Source organism: Gopherus evgoodei, chromosome 5 (genome assembly GCF_007399415.2).
Source record: "Gopherus evgoodei ecotype Sinaloan lineage chromosome 5, rGopEvg1_v1.p, whole genome shotgun sequence".
Classification (NCBI taxonomy): Eukaryota; Metazoa; Chordata; order Testudines; family Testudinidae; genus Gopherus; species Gopherus evgoodei.
In genome coordinates, this window is record NC_044326.1 from 1,581,971 (window position 1) to 1,608,898 (window position 26,928).

A 26,928-nucleotide genomic window follows, 5' to 3' on the forward strand; every position below is an offset into this window, starting at 1 on the left:
TCATTTTCAGTATAAAAGTGTTTATTTCCTTTCCTCCTGATGGGTGTGTATGTGTGTGAGAGAGTGAGAATCGATGCAGACATTTGAGAGTAAAACCTGATGCTTGCAAATGTCTCAGCAGCTGAGTCCCCATGTGAAGTCAGCAATGCTCTGCTTGTTAGTCAGGATTTCTTGGGTGGGGTGAGCAATAAGCTTTGGAAACATCTGGCTTCCCCCATCCTGCTGGAAAGGTATAACAAGTGGGGTTCCGCAGGGGTCTGTTTTCATCAACCATTTAAATGTTGGCATAGAAAGTACGCTTATTAAGTTTGCAGACGATACCAAACTGGGAGGGATTGCAACTGCTTTGGAGGACAGGGTCAAAATTCAAAATGATCTGGACAAATTGGAGAAATGGTCTGAGGTAAACCGAATGAAGTTCAATAAAGATAAATGCAGAGTGCTCCACTTAGGAAGGAACAATCAGTTTCACACATACAAAGTGGGAAGAGACTGTCTAGGAAGGAGTATGGCAGAAAGAGATCTAGGGGTCATAGTGGACCACAAGCTTAATATGAGTCAACAGTGTGATACTGTTGCAAAAAAAGCAAATGTGATTCTGGGATGCATTAACAGGTGTGTTGTAAACAAGACACGAGAAGTCATTCTTCTGCTTTACTCTGCGCTGGTTAGGCCTCAACTGGAGTATTGTGTCCAGTTCTGGGCACTGCATTTCAAGAAAGATGTGGAGAAATTGGAGAGGGTCCAGAGAAGAGCAAAGAGAATGATTAAAGGTCTTGAGAACATGACCTATGAAGGAAGGCTGAAGGAATTGGGTTTGTTTAGTTTGGAAAAGAGAAGACTGAGAGGGGACATGATAGCAGTTCTCAGGTATCTAAGAGGGTGTCATCAGGAGGAGGGAGAAAACTTGTTCACCTTAGCCTCCAATGATAGAACAAGAAGCAATGGGCTTAAACTGCAGCAAGGGAGATTTAGGTTGGACATTAGGAAAAAGTTCCTAACTGTCAGGGTAGTTAAACACTGGAATAGATTGTCTAGGGAAGTTGTGGAATCTCCATCTCTGGAGATATTTAAGAGTAGGTTAGATAAATGTCTATCAGGGATGGTCTAGACAGTATTTGGTCCTGCCATGAGGGCAGGGGACTGGACTCGATGACCTCTCGAGGTCCCTTCTAGTCCTAGAGTCTACGAGTCTATGAGTCTATAGTCTCCCACATACCCAAACTCAGGCCAGGTGCTCTGCAGTGTCCCGCCTGGAAGATGGCAGCATGCAGGGGAAAGAATCCTGGTATTGATCAGCCATCTCCACACTATTCCCAGAAGCATCCCGTGGTTCTTATGGCAGTGCTATGACATTAATCCCACCGAGATATGGGTGTCTCCAGCCCTATTCCCATATTAGACGGTACCCTAGCTTCCTGGGGCAGAGGGGAGGGTGAATAACCCACAATCTCATCTCTTTGAGAAGGCTGATTTTTAACCCTAGTCCTGCGTTTGCAGCAGTGAGGGGGCGAATGTGGGACCCGGCCCTTTTCCCCACATTCTGGTGCTGGTGTGCGAAGGGGGCTGTCCCTCCCCTCCTTTTCTCAGGGCTCATTGGGACACCCTGGCCTTTCCACAGCCCAGACTCCCACTTGCCGGGTCTCCTTCACTCTCTCCAGCAGTCTCTCCGCGGCCTGGCAACAGGGGCCAACCTGGCCTCTCCTCCTCACCTTGTAGGAGGGAAAGAAACATCTGTTTGCCACAGCCCAGCAGTCTTACCCCCCACTCTCCAGGGTGGGCCTCTGGGTCCATTTCTTGAGTGGCTCCTTTCCAGGCTTCTGCTGAGGAACTGCCTTGAGATGTCCCCTGCCTCTTTGGCAGCCGCCCCACTCTGCCTGAGAACCGTATTTCCCAGCCAGGCAGCTACTAGTCACAGCTGGGGGAGTAATTACTCCATCCGTTAACCCCTTCGTGACTGCCACAGTGGGGGGTTTCTACACTCCACCCCATGGGTGACAGGAATGTCTGCAGCGTGAGGTGTTTTGGGTGTGTGCAGCAGGTTTGGGGGAGGGAGGCCATGTCTGGGCAAACAGAGAATGAGCGAGATCTTATTTTAAAGGGCACTTTGTAAAACTGCCTCCACACATGAAACAGCGCCGCTGAGTGGAACGGTGTGGGCCAGCTTGCCCTCCCAACAGAGTGCTTGCCGTGATGCATTCTGGGTGTTACAGGTGAGCCGAGCCAGCCAACAGAAAAGCTCAGTTTAGAATGGCCAGTTTTCTGCAGTTGCGGAGAGGCTGGATGGCCCTCTCAGTTGGATTGGTGGGGGCTGTGGGATTGCTCCATAATGCTGTCCTCAGACTCATGGTGTTCGACAGGTGCCAAATGCCCTGCTCAGCCTGGATGCTCCATAGTGGGGGTGGGGGGAGATGTGATCAGCAGAGGTTTGCAGCACATATGCAGTACATGGCATTTGCACAGTTAATTGGCAGCTCATCTTGTCCCTCGCTCCCTGAGCAAACCTGGGAACAGGCCAGTTTTGTAGACTTAGATATGGGGTGGGCAAATGTTTTGGCCTGAAGGCCACTTCTGGGAATAGAAATTATATGGTGGGCCATGAATGCTCCCAAAATTGGGGTTGGGGTGTGGGAGGGGATGCAGGCTCTGAGATGGGGCTGGGGATGAGGGGTTTGGGGTGCAGGAGGGTGCTCCAGGCTGGGATCAAAGGGTTTGGAGGCTGTGAGGGGGATCAGGGCTGGGGCAGGTGGTTGGGGTGCAGGGGGAGGCTCAGGGGTGCAGGCTTCGGGTGGCATTTATCTCAAGGGGCTCCTGGAAGCAGTGGCATGTCCCTTCTCTGGCTCCTACATGGAGGCGTGGCCAGGCGGCTCTGCACGGTACCCCATCTGCAGGCACTGCCCCTGCAGCTCCCATTGGCCATGGTTCCTGGCCAATGGGAGCTGCAGAGGTGGCGCTAGGGGCAGGGGTCACCATTCACAGCAGAGCCGCCTGGCTGCCCCCATGCGTAGGAGTCGGAAGAAGCCATGACGCTGCTTCCGGGAGCCATGGGGAGCAGCCGCCGACCCTGCTCCCCAGCTGGAGTGCTGGAGCGGGCAAGCCCCAGACCCTGCTCCCCAGGGGGAGCTTGAGGGCCAGATTAAAACAGCTGGTGGGCCGGATCCGGCCCACAGGCCATAGTTTGCCCACCGCTGAATTAGACGGACACTATCAACATCTTAAAGCCAACATAGGGAGTAAACTTCAAGTGTCCTTCCCCAGAGCATGGTCGCTGCATCAACCCAACTCCTTGGTGCTAATGCTATGGCCCAAACTGCAGGGTGAGCCCCCTCTAGGGGGGTGCAGAGGAATGTTCAGGGGGGTGCAGTGGGGCCCAGCCAGCCCCTATGGGGTGTGGAGAGGGAGCGTCACCCAGTCCCCATCTGCCCCCAGCACTGCTCTGGCCCCGCCCCCTGCTGTGGCTCCACTCCTGGTCCTGGCCCCTGGCCCCCTGCCAGCCCCAGCCCAGGTACGGCCTCAGCCTCAGGCCCCCTACCAAGGAGGGAAGGGCACAGACGGGGTAAGGGGGGGGCACGACAGTGAAGTTTGGGGACCACTGTGCTACGGCAAAGCAGGGGCTGCAAGTTCCATTCTGAGCCACGTTTCCACTTGCTCGCAATGTTCTCAAACAGAATTCATTTGGGGCGTTACTTCCCTGGGCTTGGTTTCGGCCCACAGGCGATTTCTGGGAAGGAAATTTGGCACAAACTTGGTTGTGCTGCTTTTTCTGTTTATTCCAGCAAGAAGAACGTGTGCTTTGGAAGGAAATTGGGCCAGCATTTTTCATATGGGGAATATTTAAAGTTGGCTTCATTGTACATTTTCTTCACTGACCTGTCAGTGAACGGTCTTCCTTTAAGACCTCCTTGGGTCAGGGCACCTCAGTCAAGGATAGCTACATCAAGGCTGTCTCAGTGGACAGCCCTGTTGTATTAACGGAGATGGATTAAATGGGCCAAAGCTGTTAATATAACCCAGTCACCGTCCAACGTTAACCAGTGGTAAATAAGGTCTGAGGTTTGGTACACAGCCCTCAGCCTGCTTCATACCAGGGCAAACACGCTACTAAAAATCCTTCTGCCCTTTTATTATAGAGAAAAGAAGGAAAACCAGAGAAAGCATTTGAAATGGAAAGTACTAAGTCAGGCTTTGATTTTTAACACCATCCCTTGCTCCCTCTGCCTTTAGCTGGAGAGAGTTTTCAGAAGGAAAAAGCCCCTTGTCAGACAGTCTCATAGATGGTCCCAAAGATGGTAATAACTGTCCTTTTGGGGACAAGAGTAGATGTTGGTTTGAGATGGGCTGGAGCTGTTGTTATGAAAGGCTGATCCCGTTTCATCCCAGGTGGTGTCTGGGATTCAGCTGGAGCCGGTCGAGGTGGTGATGTCAACTGGGTTCCTCTCTCTGACCTGGGTTGGCCAGGACATCCCTCTGGATCAGGAAGACAAGGTCCCAGGGTCCCAGGAGACAGTGGGGGTGGCAGCCATGATGGTGATGCTCACTCCAGTAGCCTCCATCTGTTCTCCCCTAATCACAGAATCATAGAACATCAGGGTTGGAAGGGACCTCAGGAGGTATCTAGTCCAACCCCCTGCTCGGAGCAGGACCAATCCCCAACTAAATCATCCCAGCCAGGGCTTTGTCAAGCCTGACCTTAAAAACCTCTAAGGGAGGAGATTCCACCACCTCCCTAGGTAACCCATTCCAGTGTTTCACCACCCTCCTAGTGAAATAGTGTTTCCTAATATCCAACCTAGAACTCCCCCACTGCAACCTGAGACCATTGCTCCTTGTTCTGTCACCTGCCACCACTGAGAACAGCCAAGCTCCATCCTCTTTGGAACCCCCTTCAGGTAGTTGAAAGCAGCTATCAAATCCCCCCTCACTCTTCTCTTCTGCTGACTAAACAATCCCAGTCCCCTCAGTCTCTCTCCCCAAAGTCTCTTTCTTGAAGGACTCACAAAGGGAATGGTGGGTGGAATAGCCCGGCCCAGCCTCTCATTATTTTCTCCACCAATTAAGCCTAATATCCAACACATCAGTGCTGGTCTATTAATTTCCAGTTACGTACCTTCTCTTTTTACCCAGCATGGTTTCAGCACCACTGTCTTTGAGTTATCGCAATGTCGTCTCGTTTTGGTCTGGGCTAATCCAGTCCCTCTGGCCAGTTCTCTTGCACCTCTTTATAACATACGTTACTGAAAACGACTGGCCCTACTGTCCATCAACACTTGTCGTTATAGGTTATGGTGACATCTCGTGAACTTTCATAGACTTTTTACAACTGAGCTCACCATTAGGGTCATTTTGTCGGTCCAGTGATCACAACAGTCCCCATGGAAACATGCCTCAATCCAAGCCTCCCCATTAAGGCCACTGCTCTCAAGGACTCATGTGCTCCAGGCACCTCAGAGAAAAGTGATGTGCTGAGGAGGCTGAGGTGTGCCTACAGCATCTTTGATTTCGGACAGTGAAATGTGGTAGACAGTGGTTCCCAAACTTTTCAGGGTCGTGGCCTCCCCTTACCCTTCTCAGTACTCTCCCTCCCCCCAAGACACCGACGGGGTAAGGGGACAGAGACTGGGAACGGAGCTGCGGCCAGAGGCTAAGGCTGGGGGTGGGACTGGGACCAGGGCCGGGGCTGGATGCAGAGGTGCAGCCAGGCTGAAGCTATGGGGCCAGGCACAGGGCTGGGAGCCACGGATGGGGCCAGAGCAGAGCTGGGAGCTGAGCAGGCAGATGGCGCTCCCTCCCCACCCCCCCGTGGGGGTGGGCCTGGACCACACCGTACCCCCCCGAATGTTTCTCCATGCCCCCCTGGGGGGCCCGCCCCACAGTTTGGGGACCTCTGTCCTAGACAGTGGAGTAGTCCTCCATCACTTGGGACACTTAAGGCTGGACACAGGCCTGGAGCCTGGATTGTTCGGAAGGATGCTGGCCCGGCCGTGGGGAATATGGTCCAGACAGGCTCCAGCAAGGCGCGCTCTGCTCTGCCACAGGAATACGCCAGGGGGTGATGTTCTGTCATTCTAAACTGGCAGCCACTTGCCAGCTGGCAAAGGCCTGGAGCGATGGAAACAAAGCCCTTTTCGGCTGCGGCCCAGAACTGATCCTGCCCATTAGCGAATTACAGACGCTGATTGAATTACCAGAGCTACCCTAGCGCTCACCAGCCAAGCTGACGGGTCTCTGGAAAGTGGATGGGTTTCATCCGTGATCATAATTACTTCCAGCGCCTGGGGGGCGTTCTGGACAGTCACATGAGCTGACAGGCCCCGGAGCACTGAGAGACAAATACAACGAGTCAGTAACAGTCGGCCAGGAGAAAGATCACCTCATTCCTGTGCCAAAGGGCCGTAAAGCCACCTGGGAGAAGGCCGGAGTCCCAGCTGAGGGCTTTGGGCAGTGAAATATTTTAACGCCAAAGCCAGCACATTTCAGAGGAGGGATTCTATGGTCATCGTTATTCCATCAATTCTTAGCATGATCGTCACAGAAATTTTCCCCCACATGGCGTGTAAGAAACATAAAGGCATGTCCCCCAGCCCCAAAAAGCCTGTCTACATTAGACAGGACACAGGACAGGAGGGTTTCGAAGGCCAGGAGAGCAGCATTCGGTGCAGGAGACCAGGGCTTGTGGGAAGCTGAGCGTGGGAGGAGGAGAGGAACAGGACGTCGGGAGCAGGAGGGAGGGGATTGGAAATAGCAGAAGACACGTAGGTGAGGGATAGAAAGCAGGTGGAGGTGTGGATCCAATGCAGGCAAAGAGCGGGAGCCTTCCAGCCCAGCACTCACAGCCACCCCTACACCAACGAACCAGAAAGGGCAGGGGGGTATGAAAGTCAGACCTACCAGCCCCTTGTTTCCAGGGCCGTCAGCATTCACCTGCTGCGATAAAGAAGCAAGACGGCCCTGGCTGGTGCCAGGGTTAGTGATGGGCTCCAGAGCTCTCCACCACCCCAGGCCAGCAGCAGCAGCTTGAAGTCAGTCGAGAGGATCGGTGATGGCCAGTCGTTTCCATATCACACATAGTATGAGCTGGGGAGGGTGGAGGTTTCAGCCCAGTTCCGAGCAGGCAACCGGCCACGTCACGTGCTAGTCTGCTTCCTGCCGATGCCTCTTATCAGCCAGCAGCGACATCCTCCTGCACACGCGGATGCCCTTTTCTCATTTGACTCTTCTTCCAAATGACGTTTCTCCTCCCTCCAGCTAACATGACCACAGGCCGCCCCGGGAACAGGTGTCTGGAGAGCCAGTCACAGCTAATTTGTCTGCAGGCCTCCTTGGGAACCTCAGACTTAGAGACGGCCGCCTGCTTCCTTCAGCTGCTTGCCAGACGGGGTACAGCTCCGCGCTGGGGTCGCTGGGTTTCCCAGAGGGTAACCGGAGACGTGGTATTTACAGTAGAGCAAAGCGCAAAGCTGCTGTATGTGCTGTCAGCATCCCCTCGGTCACTGTGCGACTGACTCATGGGTGTTCTCGCTGCAATGGCAGGACCTGATGTGGAAAACAAGTGTTAGGAGGGATAAAGGAGGCAGGGAAAGAGACACTGGTCAGGGTCGGGAGGCTCAACCCAGTTTTCTTTCACCTGGCTGCGGGATCTGTAGGAGCGGCGTCTCCGTTCCCACTCCACACCCTAACAGGAAAAAAATGCTTTTTCTTCCAAAAGAAATGGCGAGTCAGGGCCCTACAGGAACACAGCTGTGCATGCGGCCCAGCGCACGTACCCTGCCTGTGCTATACTGCCCCACCCAGAGTGCCCTCTTGTGGCTTTCTAGACTGACTCCTGCCTGGGATGTACAGCTGGTACACGGTAGGTTGCTGATCAGGCACTTGTACCAGATACGGACTGGCTCCTGCGCTTCCTTCCCAGAGAGATACACCAGAGACGTGTTCACTGTACGATCATGTAAGGTACTGCCAGGAGTGGCTGTTGTGAGCATACAAGGTGTGTTACACACGTCAGGACCTAGCAGCTGAACAGTATAGTCCAGTTTAACCTTCTTTATACAGCCACTGGGACTTGGCCTTCCTGCTAGATTCCCCTAACATCCAGCCCCTTCCCGAGTGAAAGTGGCTTCCTTCCAGTCTATTGCGATGTCCTGCACCAATGTTCAAGCAAAGGTAGGAAATCTCAGCCAGTTTTCTGCCTCGTTAGATCTTCCCTCCAATCCCAGCCATGGCCACCAAATGGAGTCCAGAATTTGGCTACCAGCAGACCTGTTTCTCCACTGCTATGTTTAGGGTCCTCCTCCTCTGCCATGCTCTTCAGGACCTCTCATTCCTGGGGCACCAACCGCTTCCCTTGAACCTGGCTGCTGTCCTTTCCTCTGGTCCCTAACTCTCAGAGACAGCTTCTCCTGAGTTATGGCCCATTCCAGGCACTGGTCCTATGCCCTGCAGCTATGTCTCCTTTCTCAGTACTTCTGGATGGGGTCTGTGACGCTAGCAGACCAGGTCACGCCAAGGTCCCCATGTCTCAGCGGAACGCTGACAAATACATGGCTGCAATCAGTCTGGCTCAGCTGTATGTTAGTATTGTTAAAACTGGTATGAGGGTAATAAGAATGTGTTTAGTGCTTAGACTTTACTGAATACTTGGGAGTTGCTGCCTGCACTAATCTGACATAACATCTGCATTACATATTGTAAGGTGCTATTTGAGCAGCTGTATTGTCAGCCTCTGTGACCGCGTAAATCATCAGACTGGAGAAAGACAGTAACTCATGTGAAGTGCTGGTCTCCAACAGCAGATGTTACGTCCTGCCCAGTAAGGAAGGCGCATTGACACCTGACAGACCACTGTGGGACATTAAAGAGGACAAAAGATATTGGCTGGTCTGCCCTCCCTCCGTGAAGACAAGTCGTGCAAGTGGATTCCTCCGGTCCGCTGAGTTCACAGCCCAGAGCACATGGGAGGAAGGGAATAAAAACCCTTAACAAGAAAGAACTGGATCTCTATGACGCCTGGACTCTGGAGCGGCAAGGTTTCTAGGCATAAGCAAGAGAACCCCCAGTGTAGCCTGAGTTAGGCCTAACGGACATACAGAGCTTGCTTATCATAGAAGCTTTGCATTATCTTTCTCATTTAAGATTGAATTCATTAGTGTATCTATGCTGACCTGCTTTAACCTTGTAAACGACTCTCGTTTCCCTTCTAATAGGTCTGTAGATAGTTTATCAGAGGACTGGCCACAAGCGTCTTTGGTGTGAGATCCAAGGTGCAACTGACCGGTCCATCGGGACTGGGAGTGACCTGAATATTGCTGTGATTCTTGCTGTAAGGGACCAGCTGTCACAAAGGCAGGCTCACCAAGGGGCCCAGAGGGATCGGCGCACCCAGGGGGACGGTCTGTGACTTCACCGCTAGGCTGTTATGGTGCCTGAGGAGTTTACACTGGAGAACTGGTTGGAAATCTAAGTACTGGACTGACAGCCAGTTCGATTTGTGCTCTGCTTCCGACCACTCTGCCCCAAGGTTGTTCTCATGCCCTTGAGCCCGTGCAGGACAGCATGGCAGGGTCTGCTCTGAGCTCATCTCCAGGTAAGGACCCAACACTTCCTCACTCCTGGGTCTTCTTACCTTGACTGCCCTCCACTTCCAGCCGTTTCCTAAATCCCCTCTTCCGCCTGACCACCCCTCCCAGATGGTACAGACCAGGTGGACCAAGCCCTCCAGGTGTTCAACAAGCATCAGTTCCAAGCTGGGATTCCCTAATCAGCCCTGGCCCAGTCTAATTCCCCCACCCCTCCCTGTAGATGGGTGAGGGCCCCTGAAAGGTGCCAGGTCACCCCATGACACTACCCAACAACAACAGATCTGTGCATACAGTCCTGCACACGTAAGCTAGTCTACAACAACAAACCGCTGTGTGCGGCCCACTGTCGCTGAGCAAACCTGCAATAACGAACCACAGTTCAGGGCTCTCGTCACAAGACCCCACAGGAACAAGAGTTTGCACCGCTCCGTTCTCACGTGTGGTGCACGGTACAAGAGATTTGAGCATCCTGCTCCAGTAAACCACTGCAGGCAGGACAGGGAAGGATAATGACGATAAGGAAGCCAGTTTTGGTGTCAAGCTTTCAAGGTATTATGAGAAAGAGCAAGGGGAGCAAAGCGACTGGAGACATTATGGAACGCACTGTGACGCTGCAGCCTATATGGTTTTATAACAATATGCTAATGAGTGAATATAATGTAACTGGAATATGCTTCATGTAAAAGGTCTCTTGTAAGGTATCATTACAAAGCTTATAATCTACTGAGTGTGGTCATCCTACATGTATGAATGTATCAGTCTTGTTTCTGGGACTAGAAATATGAAATATAACCCTGATGGCCTATTGTAATTGTGCAAAGTGTGGGCCATTAATGGTGATTTGGAATGATGATGGCTCCCATTAACCAGGACAATTGTCAGCAGAAGGGATGGGTGTTTTACCTGTAAGTCTTCCAATATGTGTGTGTGCTGGCAAGTGGGCAATGAAGTCTTGCAGTGATGTGTGATCATGTCTCCTGAACTGGAATCCATCTTTAACCTGGTGCTTTTCCCATTGAGAAGGAGAGGGTGGGAACCCAGAGAGGGACAAAGGATTCCCGCCGTATGCAAAAGATATATAAGTGGGTGGAACAGAACAAAGGGGAGGGGCCATCATGAGGAATCCCCCAGCTACCACGTGAGCAGGAACAAGAGACGTACCAGGGGAAAGAATTGTGCCCAGGCCTGGAAGGGGTCCAGGCTGAGGAAAAAACTTACTGAAGCATCTCTGAGAGTAAGATTATCTGTATTCAGTTTGATTAGACACAGATTTGCACGTTTTCTTTTATTTTGCTTGGTAACTTACTTTGTTCTGTCTGTTACTACTTGGGACCACTTAAATCCTACTTTCTGTATTTAATAAAATCACTTCTTACTTATTAATTAACTCAGTATATATTAATAACTGGGGGAGCAAACAGCTGTGCATATCTCTCTAAGAGTGTTATAGAGGGCAAACAGTTTGAGTTTACCCTGCATAAGCTTTATACAGGGTAAAATGGATTTATTTGGGTTTAGACCCCACTGGGGGTTGGGCATCTGAGTGTTAAAGGCAGAAACACTTCTGTGAGCTGCTTTCAGTTAAGTCTGCAGCTGTTTGGGGCAGGTAATTAGACCCTGGGTCTGTGTTGGACCAGACAGGCTTGTCTGGCTCAGCAAGACAGGGTGCTGGGGTCCCAAGCTGACAGGGAAAGCAGGGACAGTAGTCTTGGCACATCAGGTGGTAGCTCCCTAGAGGGTTTCTGTGATCCAACCCGTCACACGTACCATTTACAAGTCGTTAGAAATCAGAGCTCGTCCATCTGAAAGGAAGTTCCCATTGCAGGGAGGCTGCCTGCCGGAAAACAAAACCAGTATCATGCACTAACTGACTATGCAAATCTATGCCACTGCTAATGGCTTGCAGCTGCATTCCATTCCCTGGGATCTATTTGAACCCTGCAATCATGTTAATACATGCAATAGGCCTCCCTCCCACTTCCTCTCCAAGCAGAAAATATACCCAAAGGCTGAGAATCGTGTGGTTATGAGAGCAGGAGACTTTGCTTTTATAGTAAAATTTAAAATGCATTTGTCTGGTGTAAAGTAGGCCGTGCTCATGTCTGTAACAGCAAGCGCTCCGCAGGGCCGGCTCCAGGGTTTTTGCCGCCCCAAGCAGCAAAAAACAAAACAAAACAAAAAAAAAAACCAAAAAAGTCATGATTGCGATCAGCTCTACTGCCGCCGCTTCAGTCTTCGGTGGCAATTTGGTGGCTGGCCCTTCGCTCTGAGAGAGGGTGAGGGACCCACGCTGAATTGCCACCGAAGAGCTGGATGTGCTGCCCCTCGCTGTTGGCCATCCGAAGCACCTGCTTGCTGGGCTGGTGCCTGGAGCCGGCCCTGGCGCTATGTGAGCTAAAAACCTGAGATACAAGCTGAGCTGTAGCATGACTCACGAGCGGTAGGCACTGCACGCTGGTTTATCGCAGGGGTCACTCATGAGTGCTGGGTTCTGCAGGCTGATTGGCTCTTGCAGGGTTGCCCACAAGTGCTGAGCTATACACGCTTTGTTATTGTAGGGTTGCTCACAAGCACTGGGCTGTGCACACTGGTTTGTTGTTATAGGGTCACTCCTACATGCTGGGTTATGCACACTGGTTTGTTGTGGTAGGGTTGTGTATGAGCACTGTACTACGGAATTTAAAGATAGAAGAAAATCCTCACAACGCCTCCAAACTCCCTGGCTGATACAACAGGCTTTTATAGTTGCTGAGGCCAGCCCCCAAGAGGAGACATGTCCCGCTGTCTGGAGTGGCTCACGACCTCAGGCCAGGCTGTCAGAAAAAGGCAGATACCTCAAGCTGGTGGTGCGTTCTGTAGTTAGATTTCACCAAGCCAGTGACCAAGGTGCACACCTGGATCACTGTACCAGTCTTATCCTGGAGTCACAGACAGTCCTCTCAGACTCTCCAGTCCACCTTGCCACCCAGACAAACCGGACACTGTGATAAAAGGCAGTGGTGTAAACAGAAATCGTTTCTTCCTCATACTGCACTCATGGGAAGTACACAAGAGGGGGCACGTGACCCTTCATGTGACTCCTCCCCACCCCGCCCCAGCCCAGGGCCCACAAGCTCTCCCCGTCCCCTCTGACAATCCCCTTTGTATATATAAACATCACCATGCGTAACTACTCACTTTCCCCCCACGTGTAGAATTCAGTCTGTTTATATGGAACATGGGAGTTGGGTGAGGAGCCATTTCTGCATATAGACTCATATGTATGACTTATTAAAAGACAAATGTTATGTAGACCTGTATCCTAACCTGCTTTAGGGTATTGTACCCAAACACTGCATTTCAATGGAGGATTCAACTTCCTGTATAGGAACAGACTCCAGAAACGCTTACCAGCCGACAAAAGTGGTCCATAGTCATGCAAATAGTCCCAGTGTCTTCAGTGGGATTGATCAAACAATTGAGGGTTTACAGGATTAGGGTCCAATTTGTAAATTGTTCTGGGTGATATTAACAATGCCTGAGCTGTCAGATCAGAAGGAGCTTCATTCGAATAAAGGTGGGTAGATGTGTGATGGGTTACTCGCCGGAGCTAAGACTTATTTTCAGCAACGTTCTTGGCAGATTCCAGAGGCAGCTGGTTTAAGGCCATCAGTGTCCAGCATTATAATCTTCACTTCTAGTTCTCTCTCTCACAAAGCTGGAAAAGGAGGCATCTGTTTTCTTTGTTTTGCTGCTCCGGTTCCAGTTAACAAAATGCATGTTAGACTAGTTTGGCTGCAAAGAAGAATTCTATGCACACTGGGGACAACACCTGATTCCTGTCAGGCTGCAGAACATGGCTGACATCAGAATCCAAACATCCTCTGGTCAGTGCAAGCAGAGGCGTTCCTCTACTGATTTAGACTTCATGTGATGCAGTATGGATCTCATGGATAAATAATTCAGACCAATGGAAATAAACAGAATCAAAACCACTATTTAAACATCTTCCGTCTACCCCACCCCACCCCTCCCCTCTTGAGGACTTTTGATCAACTTAACAGCACAACACATATGCTAACAAACTTAAACAAAGCCTTAAAGTTTGTTAGCATATGTATTGTGCTGTTAAAGCCATGTAAAGAATGAATGCCCTCCCTAGCCGTGTTCTGCTTCTTTGAGGAGCACAGCGCAGCCCCACCCACCTCCCTCCAGAGGGGGCCCTAGCCCCAAGGCTTTCCGGTACTTCATACATGCTAAAAATCTCTTGCCGGTACTGTGTACTGGAGGGCATTGCCCTACTTGCATTCCTGATAAAAGGTCACTTAGAAATCCACACTGCATCAGGTTGATCCTAGTCCCAAGAGACCAGTCACTTACCTCAGATCAATTGGTACTCTACATGTTACACCAAAGACAATGCTGACAGCCAATTCTATAGTAAATCAAAGGTTTATTAGCTAAGAAAAGCAGGTAAACTATATGCACAGGTGAATCACAGTCTGTAATTCCAAACGGCAGCAGTGATGTAATAAACAGCCAGTTTCCCCAAAGTCTTTTCAGAGTACGCGGATTGTGTCTGGGGATCTCCGCTTTGTATCTAGTGCACTTCCCTGTCAGAGTCCAAACAGTCCAAAGAGGCAGGATATTCTTATCACTTCTTCTCATAAAAAACAAGCAGACAGTTTCACTACCCACGAGGGCTTTTCCTTTGGTGATGGTGAATGAGGAACGCACCTTGAGTCTCTGACCTCCAGTCATCACACACAACGGCCACTGGCTTTGAAATTAGCACTTTTCCACACATGCATCTGAGGAAGTGGGTATTCACCCACGAAAGCTCATGCTCCAAAACGTCTGTTAGTCTATAAGGTGCCACAGGATTCTTTGCTGCTTTTACAGATCCAGACTAACACGGCTACCCTCTGACACTTTTCTGTTAAAGTTCTTCCTTTGCATTCAACAAGGCTTCTCTCTTGTCTGACGGGTTAGTTAGTTACAGGGTCTACATAATGTAAATCTTCGCTCCTGTACTATAATGGGATAACGATAAGTGAAAACATCCCACTAGTTTTCATGGTGTTTAAACCCCAAATACACGCATATACATTTAACAAGCCCTTTGATCTATACTAATACACAAGTGAATTGGCTTGGGCCGGAACTGGCACCTGGTCTGCCAGTGTCATAGCTGAGACCAGCCCCTAGGAGAAGACATGATCAGAAGCACTACACCAGGCTATTGCCCACACATTGAGAGGATCAGGCTCTGAAGTGGGAGCAGGAGCTCGGAGCTCAGGTTCTGACTCTGCCACAGACTCCGTTTGACCTTAGGCCAGTCATTTAAGCCATTTGTACACGAGATAAGAATCCGTCCTTTCTCCCATCTCCTCTCTGTTTAGACTGCAAGCTGCCTGGGGCAGGAACTGTTTCATACGAGGTGTCTGACTCTCGCTAGGGCCTCCAAGAACTTGTGGAAAACAAGTAGTGGGTAAAGTATCTCCCAGTGCAGCCCCGAGAGCTGCTGGCAGACCTTCCTCCCCCTCAGCTGCCTGCCTCATTCAACAGGATGCTGCCCAGATGGGCCCTGAGCCCAGTGTGTTTTAAAGGCACAAGGAATCAATAATAATTTGTGTGCCAGACTCTCATTTAACATCAGCTCCTGCTGCGAGCTCCTGAGGGCAGCTGAGTATTTAAAACCTCCCCCTGATTTTAATCACATTTCAGAGGCAGGCAGACACTGCTGGGCTTGTGCTCTTTATTGGAACAGACCAATGCAGATCACTCCTGAGTGGGACAATGGCAGGCTTACGAAGAAGCAATAACAACACTCTGCCCATCACCTTCCAACCAAGGGCCTCCATGTGCTTTACACTCATGAATGAATGAAGCCTCACAGTGTCCCTGAGAGGTAGGTAGGTAGGTCTCTTACCCCCCTTTACAGATGGGCAAACTGAGGCAGGGAGAGTGGCTGTGAGTCAGCAGTGTGCCGCTGTTGCCAAGAAGGCCAACGGCATATTGGGCTGCATTAGAGGAGCATGGCCAGCAGATCGAGGGAAGTGGCATTGGTGAGGCCACACCTGGAGTATTGCGTACAGTTTTGGTCCCCCCACTGCAGAAGGGATGTGGACAAATTGGGGAGAGTCCAGCGGAGGGCAACAAAAATGATTAAGGGGCTGGAGCACATGACTTATGAGAAGAGGCTGAGGGAACTGGGCTTATTTAGTCTGCAGAAGAGAAGAATGAGGGGGAATTTGATACCAGCCTTCAACTACTTGAAGGGGGTTCCAAAGAGGTTGGAGCTCAGCTGTTCTCAGTGGTGGCAGATGACAGAACAAGGAGTAATGGTCTCAAGTTGCAGTGGGGGAGGTTTAGGTTGGATATTAGGAAACACTTTCACTAGGAGGGTGGTGAAGCACTGGAATGGGTTACCTAGGGAGATGGTGGAATCTCCATCCTTAAAAGGTTTTTAAGCCCGGGCTTGACAAAGCCCTGGCAGGGATGATGTAATTGGGGATTGGTCCTGCTTTGAGCAGGGGATTGGACTAGATGATCTCCTGACGTCTCTTCCAACCCTGATATTCTATGATTCTATGACATTTCCAAGTTCATGGTGAGTTGGGATGAGACCAGACCTCTTGACTCCTCAGCTGCTGCTCTAAACATGGTGCCACAACTTGATGCATTTGATAGACCTCTTCATCCCAGCCTGCAGCTCGGGGCTGTACTATCCTGGTAGGTTGGAGACTGTGGGAATCAGCTGACACAGTATTCCCAGCCCAGGTGATGTGACATCCAGTGGTAGATTTAGAGTGAGTGGGGCCCCCTGTGCTCAGCTTCATATTTGGGGCCCCTCCTTGGGACTCAGCCAAGAAAAAGAACATTCTCTCTTATCTCCCCCCGCTCTCGTTTTTCATTCTTTTATTCTTGCTCCTCCTCTTCCAAGTAATAGCAAGGAAATGAAAATAAAGTGAGGTACCTTGATTGTTCTTGTAGTCTAACTTATTTTTCCACAGACCACTTGAAACTCGCTGAGAGTCTTGATGGACCACTTAATGATCTTCCCAAATATTGTAAAAAAACGTTCGGGTGCGGGGTCTGGCCAGGAGCTAGGGTGAGGGAGGGGGCTCAAGACTGGGACAGGAGGTTGGGGTGTGGAGCGCTTACCCGGGGCAGCTCCTGTTTGGTGCAAGGGGTGCAGGTGGGAATGGGGGGGGTGCAGGAGATCCCATTTGATGCTCAGGATGGGGGTGGGGATATGGGTGGGTTCAGGAGTCAGTTGGGAGAGCTGGGGAGGTGTGACACCCTGTAAACATTTTCCATCTTGGTTGTAGAGAGAGAATTTTTACTTTTTCTTTCTTTAATTAAAAGCTTTTCTTTTTAAGAACCTGATTGATATTTTTTTTCCTCGTGTAAGACCCAAGGGGATTGGGTCTGAACTCACCAGGGATAGGTGGGGGGAAGGCTAATTCCTCTCTGTTTTAGGATCCAAGGAGTTTGGATCAGTGTATATCTCAGGGTAACCCAGGGAGGGGAGAATCTGGGAGGGGGAAGGAGGGGGAATGGTTTATTCCTTTGTGTTGTAAGACCCAAGGGATTTGGGTCTTGGGTTCCCCAGGGAAGGTTATTGGGGGACAGAAAGTGTACCAAACACCATATTTTGGTTGGTGGCAGCGTTATCAGATCTAAGCTAGGAATTAACTTAGAAGGGTACATGCAGGTCCCCACTTTCTGGATGCTAAAGTTCAAAGTGGGAATAACACCTTGACACAGGGTCTCAGCTTTACATAGACCAGAGAGACTACCTCCTCCCTAGCCTAAGTACAATCTACAGCAAACAGAGGTAAAATATCCTTCCAGCAAATACACATTTGCAAATAAACAAACAAAAAGACTATTCCACCTTCTAGCTATTACTTACTATTTTGAACATAAAAGACCATTTCAGAAAGATTGGAGAAAACTGGTTGCACAACTGGCTCCTCTTAATCCCAAGACAGAACAACCAAAAAAGCACAAACAAAGACTTCCCTCTACCAAGACTTGAAAGTATCTTGTCCCCCGATTGGTCCTTTGGTCAGGTGTCAGCCAGGTTCCCTGAGCTTGTTAACCTTTTACAGGTAAAAGAGACATTAACCCTTAACTATCAGCTTATGACACCCCCCCATGTGCTGCTGGGGGCCCCACTGCCTAGGGGCTGGATCCCACCCCACTCACTGCCCCCTTGGCCTAACCACATCCTTGGGCCCACTCCCCACCCCCTTCCTGTCCCCATCACCTGTGCTGAATTCAGACTGAGCTCTCGGCCGCGGACACTGTGACTGGGCTCCCAGCAGGTCCGGAAAAGACCGAGTTGTCCCTGCTGAGGTGTGTCCTCCCCCTGCGCGGGCAGGTGCTTTACCTCCACCTGGGCACAGCTGTGCCCGTCTGCCTCTGCCTGGGCGCTCAGCCCCCGCCCCACACAGCTGTGGGCTGTGTTGTGAACTCTGCCAAATGTATGGAGTAGGGGGACTCCAGGTGTCCCCCTAACTCCAACATTCTAATGAATTCATTATGTGCCCCCTTCCCCACAACATCTGCCCATCCCCAAGACCAACAATTATCCCCGCTCAAACCTCCAATGTGCCCCCCAACCCCTCATCAGATCTGCTGCCTGCCTTCCCCTCCCCAACGTACGTCACTTCCTTCCCCCACTCCCTAAAATCAGAGCTGTTCCCTCTCATATCAGTTCTTTCTGCTCCCACCCCTGCTTCCAATATCAGTTCTGATCACCCGGGTCCCTTCTGGCTTTACGATCGATGAAAGCCAGCCTTAGGGGTTTTGAACCTTTGAGAGACTGGGGCAAGCAGGGCAGGAGCAGGGGGACTGGGGCAGGGTAAGTGAGGGTAGAAAGAGGGCTGGGGTAGTGGGGATTGACTGGGGCTGGTGGGAACGGGAAGGGGTATGACATGAGGGGATGGGGGTAGCTGGAGTGGACTAAAGGGGGCAGGAAGAGGCTGGGGGGGACCAGGGCAGATGAGGGGGCAGGATAGGAAGGGGGCAGGGCAGGTGGGGGGGTGGCATAGAAGGGTGCTGCGGGGAATGGGACAGGTGAGGGTGTGCGAAGGGACCAGAGCAGGTGGCAGGGCGGGATACAAAGGGGGTGGGGGGAATGAGACAGATGAAGGGGCAGGAAGGGGATGGGGGCAGGTTGCACGGGACAGGAAGGGGTTTGGGGGGACTGGCACAGGTGTGGGGACAGGGCAGGAAGGGATCAGGATACTGTGACAGGTGGCAGGGTGGCGGTAGGAAGGGGCTGGGAGAAGGTGGGGGTGGGGCATTGGGACAGAGGGGGAGCAGGGGGAAGGGGACAGACGAGGGGCAGAAAGAGGCCAGGGGGATGGGGGAAGGTGGGTGGTGGCGGGAGGGTAGAAAGGGGCCAGGGGGACCAGGGCAAGGTGGGGAGCGAGGCACTGGGACAGGTGGGCAGGGAGGGAAGGAGACAGGGGAAGGGGGGGCTAGGACAGGTGGGGGGGGACGGGAAGGGATGGGGGCAGGCAGAGCGTGAGGCTCCGTCCCCGCCCTCACCATTCCCTGCCCGCTCCTATTGGCCCGATCCCGGCCCCACATCCAAATTGTGATGTATGCTAGACTATACAACAAGGCGTTGTTGAACAACTTAAGCATCTCTTTTTCATGGACAGTACTTAGCCTTTATACCCTCAAACCTCTAGGGGAGCATTAATCCACCCACATGCTACCCAGATTCCACCAACAGGGCCGGCTTTAGGAAGTGTGGGGCCCTGGCAGGGATGACACATGGAAAAAAACAGGTGGGGCTTCTATTCCCTGGGCGGTGCTCTGAGTCTTTGGCGGCACTTCGGCGGTGGGTCCGTCACTCGCTCCAGGTCTTCAGTGGTGCTGAAGAACCCGCTGCCCAAGTGTCACCGAAGACCCAGAGTAAGCGAAGGACCCGCCGCTGAAGTGCTGTTGAATACCTGGAGAGAGTGAAGGATCCGCCACTGAAGTGCCTCTGAAGACCCAAAGTGCCGCTTGGTGAGTAAAAAATAAGAAGGTGCCTCTAGCCAGGGAAGGGATTCTCACTGGGCTTGGGCCCTCTTAGGTGCGGGGCCCGATTCAGGGGAATTGGTGGAATAGGCCTAAAGCCGGCCCTGTCCACCAACCCCCTTCCTCAAACTTCCCTCCGGCCTGGCTGAAGCATGGGGCTGGAGCCAGCACTCCTGAGTTCTATGGGCAGCTCCGACAGACACCCCTTTGTGGCACTGAGCACATGGGAGGGAGGACGCTGAGGTTCAGCCTAGGGTTTGGAAGGTTTCAGATAGGGACAAGCCAGAAACAATACACATGGGAGGGTCCTGGTGAGAAGTCCCCCTTTGATCTCCAGCTGCTGGGCAGGCAGTGGGTGCTAAGACTCCCATCAGGGTGCAGTCCCTGCATACTGTTCAAGGGCTCTGATTCTCATTCCTCCCCCGTTCCTCTCTCTCTCACATACACACACACCCTCCCACGCAGCTGCCAGAAGGGAGAATTGCTCTCTTACCCCTCCTGCGGCTGCTGCATGGTAGGGTGTCTGCTGCTCTACCTTTCCCCAGGCTCCATATTTTGGGCAGCTCCTCCCTCCTCCCACACACTTCCACTACCAGCCTCTGCAGCAGCTCAGAGCTGTGGGAAGCATGAAATTGACATGATTCTTGTCAGTTTTACAGCCACACATTAAGTTCCCCCAAAGCCTGCAGTGAAAGTCACTAGGATCTTCTCCACTTCTCTGCTGCTCCTTAGCAGAGCCCTGAGCAGCACCAGGTGCCCCAGAATTGTCCATCAACAGATTCAGACAGCTGGCCCCACATCAGCTCATGCTGGGAAATTTCTCTTCCTGTCAAGAAAGGCTAGAAACACATGGCACCATTTTCAGAGCCACTGAGCACCCACCAATTTCACTGGAGCTGAGCACCCTGGAAAAGTTGGGCTATTGAAAACAAAACAAAAGACTAAAAGCTTGGATTCTGCAGAAGCTAGGGGTTCACGCCCCAGACTCACCGGTAAGGTCGCAGAATTTGAGTGCTGCTAGCATTGTCTAAATGCCACATAACTCCTACCTAAGGAGGATTCTCACCTCTTCTACACAGACTCTGCTTTGAGCCATGTCTACCACTAATCCCACTGGCTTCAAATCCAGCGTTCCCTGTATCTCAGGTATCTAAAAGATCCAGAATTCCTGATCTTTTCCATTTAACCCTCTCTCATCACACCCTCACCCCAGCACTTCTACAGCCAGGCTACCAAGAAACATACCATGAGACCTTAATACCTAGTAATATATTGGGGGAGAGGTCACCATGCGCCCCAGATGCATTCACACCTCTCTCATATCTCCTTCCCCCGCACATGAGTTACCGTCCCAGCAGCTGAACAGACATTTCCCTGCCAGGGCTCTGTTCATTGCGGAGAGAGAAGCTCCCAGGCCAGCCAGGCTCAGCACAGCTCCTGTTCCAGCCCAGCGGCTGCGCGCAGAACCCACAAGGGGCAGGGAACAGACAGAAAGGAGAGACCCACTAGCGACAAGGGAGATTAGCCAGCTACAGAGCAGGGCTGGCGGTCACACTGCTGCATTCTCACCGGAGGCTGCAGCGGGAACTTTGCTTTGCGTTCCACTCTCCAGCGGCCTCTACCAGCAGCCAGCCAGCGAGCCCGCAGCAGGCAGGCAAACCGACCCTGCCTTAGAGAGAGGGAGAGTTTCTCTTGGTGTAACAGGGGAAACTCCCCTCCCCACAGATGCCCGGGGAAGGGAAGGGTGGGAAGGAGAGGAAGAGAAGGAAGGGGAGGAGGAGAGTCAGGGCATTACAGCGGCAATCACACAAAGGAGAAGAGGGGAGCTGAGGCAGGAAACTGAACTGGGAGCAGCAGGGCAGAAGGGCGTCAGAGGGGAGCTGGGGACTAGGACGAGGCAGGAAGGGGACAGGTGCAAATGGGGCAGGAGCAGGAGGCCTGGGGCGGGGCAGGTGAGGATAGGAAGAGGGCGGGGGTAGTGGGGATGACTGAGGCAGGTGGGACCGGGAAGGGGGCATGACATGAGGGGTGGCTGGAGTGGACTAAAGGGGACAGGAAGGGCGGGGCGGGGGGAGCCCAGGGCAGATGAGGGGCAGCATAGAAGGGGGCCGGGGGAATGGGACAGATGAGGTGCCGGGTACGAAGGGGGCTGGGGAAATGGAACAGATGAGGAGGCAGAAAGGGGCCAATGAGAAATGGGACCGGAGTGGGGGCGGGGCGGGAAGGGGCCAGGGGAAAGGGGGGGTGGGGCACTGGGCCAGATGTGGGGCACGAAGGGACCGGAGCAGGCGGGGGAGCGGGGCAGATGAGGAGGGGCGGGGTACCGGGGTGGGAGGGGCCGGGGCTGGGACAGGGGGCAGGCGGGGATGGGCCGGGGCAAGTGTGTGGGGGAAGGGATCGGAGCAGACGGGGGGGCCGGAGGGCTGGGTTAGGTGGGGGGCGGGGCACTGGGACAGATGTGGAGGGGAAGGGGCCGAGCACAGCGCGAGGCTCTGCCCCGGAGACTCACCGCTCCCCGCGCGCTCCGCCCCGCAGCGCTGCCCAGAGCCCCGCGCCACCCGCTCTCCGGCTCGCGGGGCGGGGCCCACACGGCTCCCGCCCGCTCTCATTGGCCCGATCCCGGCCCCGCCTCCTCGCCCGCTCATTGGCCAGGGCTGTTCCGGGGCCCGGGAGGCGCGTGCCGCCCCCCCCACGGGGAGGAGCGAGGAATCCCTGGGGGCGGCACCTAGAGGGAGGGGTCTCTCTGGGGGCGGGGCGATGGGTTAGACACGGACCAATGAGGACCACGAGGGGCGGGACTCTGTGAGTCTGTGATTGGCACCCAGGGCTCCCCCCATGGGCTTCCCTGGGACCCCCGTGTGCGGCTGGGGGCCCCGCTGCCTGCGGGCTGGGCCCCGCCCCACCCACTGCCCATCCCCCCTCCCTGCCCCCCCATCCCATCCCCACCCCCTTCCTCTCCCCGGCCCCCGCTGCTGAATTCACACTGAGCTCTCGGCCGCGGACACTGCCACCGCGCTCCGGGCGTGTCCGGCCCGGAAAAGACCGAGTTGTCTGTCCCTGCTGAGCTGTGTCCTCCCCTGTGCGGGCAGGTGCTTTACCTCCACCTGGGCACAGCTGTGCCCGTCTGCCTCTGCCTGGGCGCTCCGCCCCCGCCCGCCCCGCACAGCCCCGCTGTCTCTTGCCGTCTCTGCCAGACGTACGGAGCAGGGGGACTCCAGCTTTTCCCCAAACCCCAACATCCTAATTAATTCATGATGTGCCCCCCTCCCCCACAACCTCTGCCCACCCCCCAAACACCAGCTGTGATCCCGGGACCAAAACATCCGATGGGCCCCAAACCCGCACCCGATCCGCCGCCTCCCACCCTCCAACACACCTCACTGCTTTCTCCCAGTCCCTCAAATCGGCGCTGCCCCCCCCCACCGGTCTGCCCCCACCCACCCCCCAACATCGGGTCTGATCCCAGGCCTCCCTTCCGGCTTTACGATCGGGAAAGTCAGTCCTGGGGTGAGGGTGTGAACCTTTGAGAGACTGTGTCCCCTTAACATGCAGGAGGCTACAAGTCCCCCGCGGGGCCCAGTGGCTGCAGGACATGATGGGACTGGGGGCCGCTGCGGGCGGGGGCCGTGGGGGAGGGGGCAGAGGACCCGGGCTGCGGTGAACGGGGACGATGGTTCCCCCGAAGGGACCGAGCCTCCCTCTCTTCCCCAGCTGCAGCTCCACAGGGCCGGGCTCACGAGCCACTTGTGCCCGGGCCAGAGCGCGGCTGCCTTTTCCCAGCCCCTCATTTGTGCGGGTGCCGGCGGAGCCTTGTCATGAGGCTGTCGAGCTGGTCAGTGCAGGGACAGGCTCGGTCCCGGGTTGCTGAGCTTGGTGTGAGGAAGGGATCGGAGCTACTTCTGGGCCCGAGAGTGCTCCCCCCCACTGCCCTTCCCCCCTTCCTCACTCCTGGACCGAGCTGACCAGCTCAGGGCCACCTGCAGCTCCCGCAGGGGCAGGTGGCCGGGGAAACACCTCCGGGGTTTCCCCACCTCGAATGCAGCGCGGGGTTGCTGAGCCCTGCCCCTCGGGGCCTCGGTCTCGTCGGGGCAGACTCGGCCAATGGCACGTAGGTACCCGGCCGCCTGCGTGTTGGCCCTCGAAGGTAACGCACTGCGCGTGCGCGTGTGTTCGAGTGTAGGGCCCACGTGCTGACATTCCGCTCCCTGCGATGTGATCCTTGCTAGCGCTCTCAGGCCTAGCGGGGTGACTCATGGCCATGGTGGAGCCGTCGGTCCACCCGCCGGAGCATCATGACCAGCAGTTATAAATGGAGGGCCCTCAACGCGGCTGCCAGCGGAGGGCGCCCCCAGAATTCGCTGGAGCCAGTTAGAGGATCCCCTCCTTCGCTCTGCTCTCGGGTCTGGCCCGCCCCTGGGCAAAGGGCCTGAGCGAAACTGCTGCTCCCCACCGCCAGGGAGGTGGGGGCCGACAGCCCTTCTTCGCCGGGAGGGTTGACCTGGTGGCCGGTTTGCAAGGAGAAACTTGCCAGCCCTTTTCCCTGCTGGCCGCTCCTGGCCCCGCCGCTGAGGAGCAGCTGCAGGACCCCCCAGCCGGGGCTCCCGCTCCGCTCCGGCCCCACGCCCAGGATCCCCGGGCTACCGCCCGCCCAGCCGCGCTCCCGCGCCCGGTGTTTCCCCGGATGCCTCTTGGCCCCGCGCTCCTGGAAGGTTCCGGCCCCGCGACCGGCGTCCCCGCGGCTACCGCCGCTCCAGGGCTCTGCTCCCGCCCCCAGCTATGGTCCCAGACAAGCCTTTTACCCTGACCCCGTCTCCACCACTCCCCGGAGCCACAGCCCCTCGCTTGTGGCCCCGGGCGCGGGGGCGCGGGCGGGCGGGGCGGGGCGAGGTAATTTCAGCCCCCACTGCAAAAAGTGTCCCAACACCTTGTGACCGGCCCCCTCTGATGTGTCTTTGCCCCAGACCTCTGATGTTGGGGAAAGGATCGGGCCCACCTGGACAGGGATCCGGGACCCAGCTGCTTGTGCAAGCCGCCCTGGGACTAACCGTGCCCGGCAGCAGGGCAGCCTCCCCCACAGGGATCATAACGCAGGGACTGGAGTTTGTGAAAAGAACATGAATGCAGTTGAGCCTGTAATAACCACCACATGGCAATTTAAAGGCAATCCTGGTCAGCCTTTTTTTACTGATATCACCCAATAAAAAACCAATTGTACTCCATTAGAGAGCAGCCCAATCACACCAAAAGCCTGGATCGTATAACAAGCGCACATTTTGGGGGAAATTCACATCAACATCCAGATTTTTGAAGTTCCTGGCGTCAGTATCTCCCCTTGCCCTCATACACATGATCCTTGCCCTCTCATACATATGATCACCTCAACCATCCATATGGAAAGCGTGATCCAGATCCTGTAATTGCAGGAGTTCCTGGGGTTTTTGCCGGGGGCGGGGTCCAGAACTGTTCACCTCCACCCCAAACCCCGCTTTGCATCCAGCGTTTCTAATTGTGTTAAATATCTAAAAAAAGTGTTTTTAATGTATATAAGGGGGTGCTTGCACTCAGAAACTCGCTGTGTGAAAAGGATCACCAGTACAAAAGTCTGAGAACTCTTTGGCCCCCCAGAGGAGCATTTGGCCAGATTTTGTATAGGGAAAGTAGGCAATGCTGATTTGTACATTTAATATGGGGAGTACAAAAAAAAGAGCCAGGGAGAGAGAGAGAGAATGCTGCCAATTTTCTATGTCCAGCAGTCTGAAATAAAGACTCGACTCTTTTACATTGAACACTTTTCTCGTGTCAGGGGCATTATAGATCTAATTCTTTCATTGAAAATGTCATTTATTTCCTGACACATTGACCAAAACTCCACGTTATTCATAAGAAGGGGGGGCTCTGGGGCTCTTTTGCTTTAGACTTGTTTCCTTTGTTATTTCTAAGTGACACTGTCATTGATCAGTTATTGAATGACATGACACTAGACATTTCCACTGAAACAACAACCCCCCCTTTCAAGATTGATAAAAGCATTTGTGGGGTTTTTTTTTAATATTCACTTACAAACTCTAAATCTTGCTTAGTAGCATAGCTAGCGGGGTGCAGTGAAAGCAACCCCTTCCCCTCAGCACGTTTTCCAAAAGCGGGGCCTGCCCGGCTGGCGCTGGGTGCAGGCGCGGCGGGAGGAGCCATGGGGGCACCTGCCGGGCCGCATTGCGGGCAGGCATGGCCGGAGCAGCAATGGGGCGGGCCAGCGCTGGGGGCAGCCGCCGCCGGAGGAGCGAGGGTGCCGGCTCCTGGGCCACCGCGCCCCACACGCTCAGCGCGGCCCCAACATCGCCGCAGCCACCTCCAGCGGCGGCCCAGCCCGGCCAGGCCCAGCAGCGCCATGGAGCGAAGCTCGGGCAGCGACTCAGGAGCGGGAGCCCGGGCGCGGGGCCGGGGGACAGACAGCGGCGCAGGACAGGCGAGCGGCGGGGTCCAGGTGAGGGCCGGCAGGGCAGAGGCGCAGGCTGCGCTGTCTGGACCGGAGCCCTGGCGCGGCGCAGGAGCCTGGAAGCCCAGGGCAGGGGGTCAGGACCCCCCGGTGGGGCTGGGCAGCGCAGCCCAGCGGGGGACACCTGCAGAGCTGGCTGGGCAGGAAAGACTCTCCCCGGACCGGGCGGGAACGGGGGTATCCACACCCCCAGGAAGCCCGCAAGAGTCCAGAGCCGGCGGGGGTTAATGGGGGGGGGAGAGGAGACCGGGAGGAGCCAGGGGGCGTGGGGCTAATGGCCAGTGTTTGCTACACTTAGAACCTGGCCCCGCCACTTTTTACCTCTTCCCTTTGGGTTAGGGTTAGAGGCAGCCGCGGGGCCGTCGGTCGCGGGGCCGGAACCTCCCGGGGGAGCGGAGCCAAGAGGCAGCCGGGGAACCACCGTCGGCGGGAGCGCGGCTGGGCGGGCGGTAGCCCGGGGATCCCGGGCGTGGGGCCGGGAGCGGAGCGGGAGCCCCGGCTGGGGGGTCCTGCAGCTGCTCCTCAGCGGCGGGGCCAGGAGCGGCCAGCAGGGAAAAGGGCTGTCAAGTTTCTCCTTGCAAACCGGCCACCAGGTCAACCCTCCCGGCGAAGAAGGGCTGTCGGCCCCCACCTCCCTGGCGGTGGGGAGCAGCAGTTTCGCTCAGGCCCTTTGCCCAGGGGCGGGCCAGACCCGAGAGCAGAGCGAAGGAGGGGATCCTCTAACTGGCTCCAGCGAATTCTGGGGGCGCCCTCCGCTGGCAGCCGCGTTGAGGGCCCTCCATTTATAACTGCTGGTCATGATGCTCCGGCGGGTGGACCGACGGCTCCACCATG

The 26,928-nt window shown here is 54.5% G+C and overlaps 1 long non-coding RNA gene across 1 annotated transcript; it reads right to left on the reverse strand.

The window, feature by feature from the left end:
- Positions 1-3,798: 3,798 nt before the first annotated feature.
- LOC115652583 lies at positions 3,799-22,160 on the reverse strand. The gene is made up of 4 exons (XR_004000688.1): positions 22,111-22,160; positions 6,889-7,533; positions 6,207-6,319; positions 3,799-4,563 (listed from the first exon to the last, which is right to left on the reverse strand). It is a non-coding gene; the product is annotated as an uncharacterized LOC115652583 (long non-coding RNA).
- Between the last annotated feature and the right edge of the window lie 4,768 nt (positions 22,161-26,928).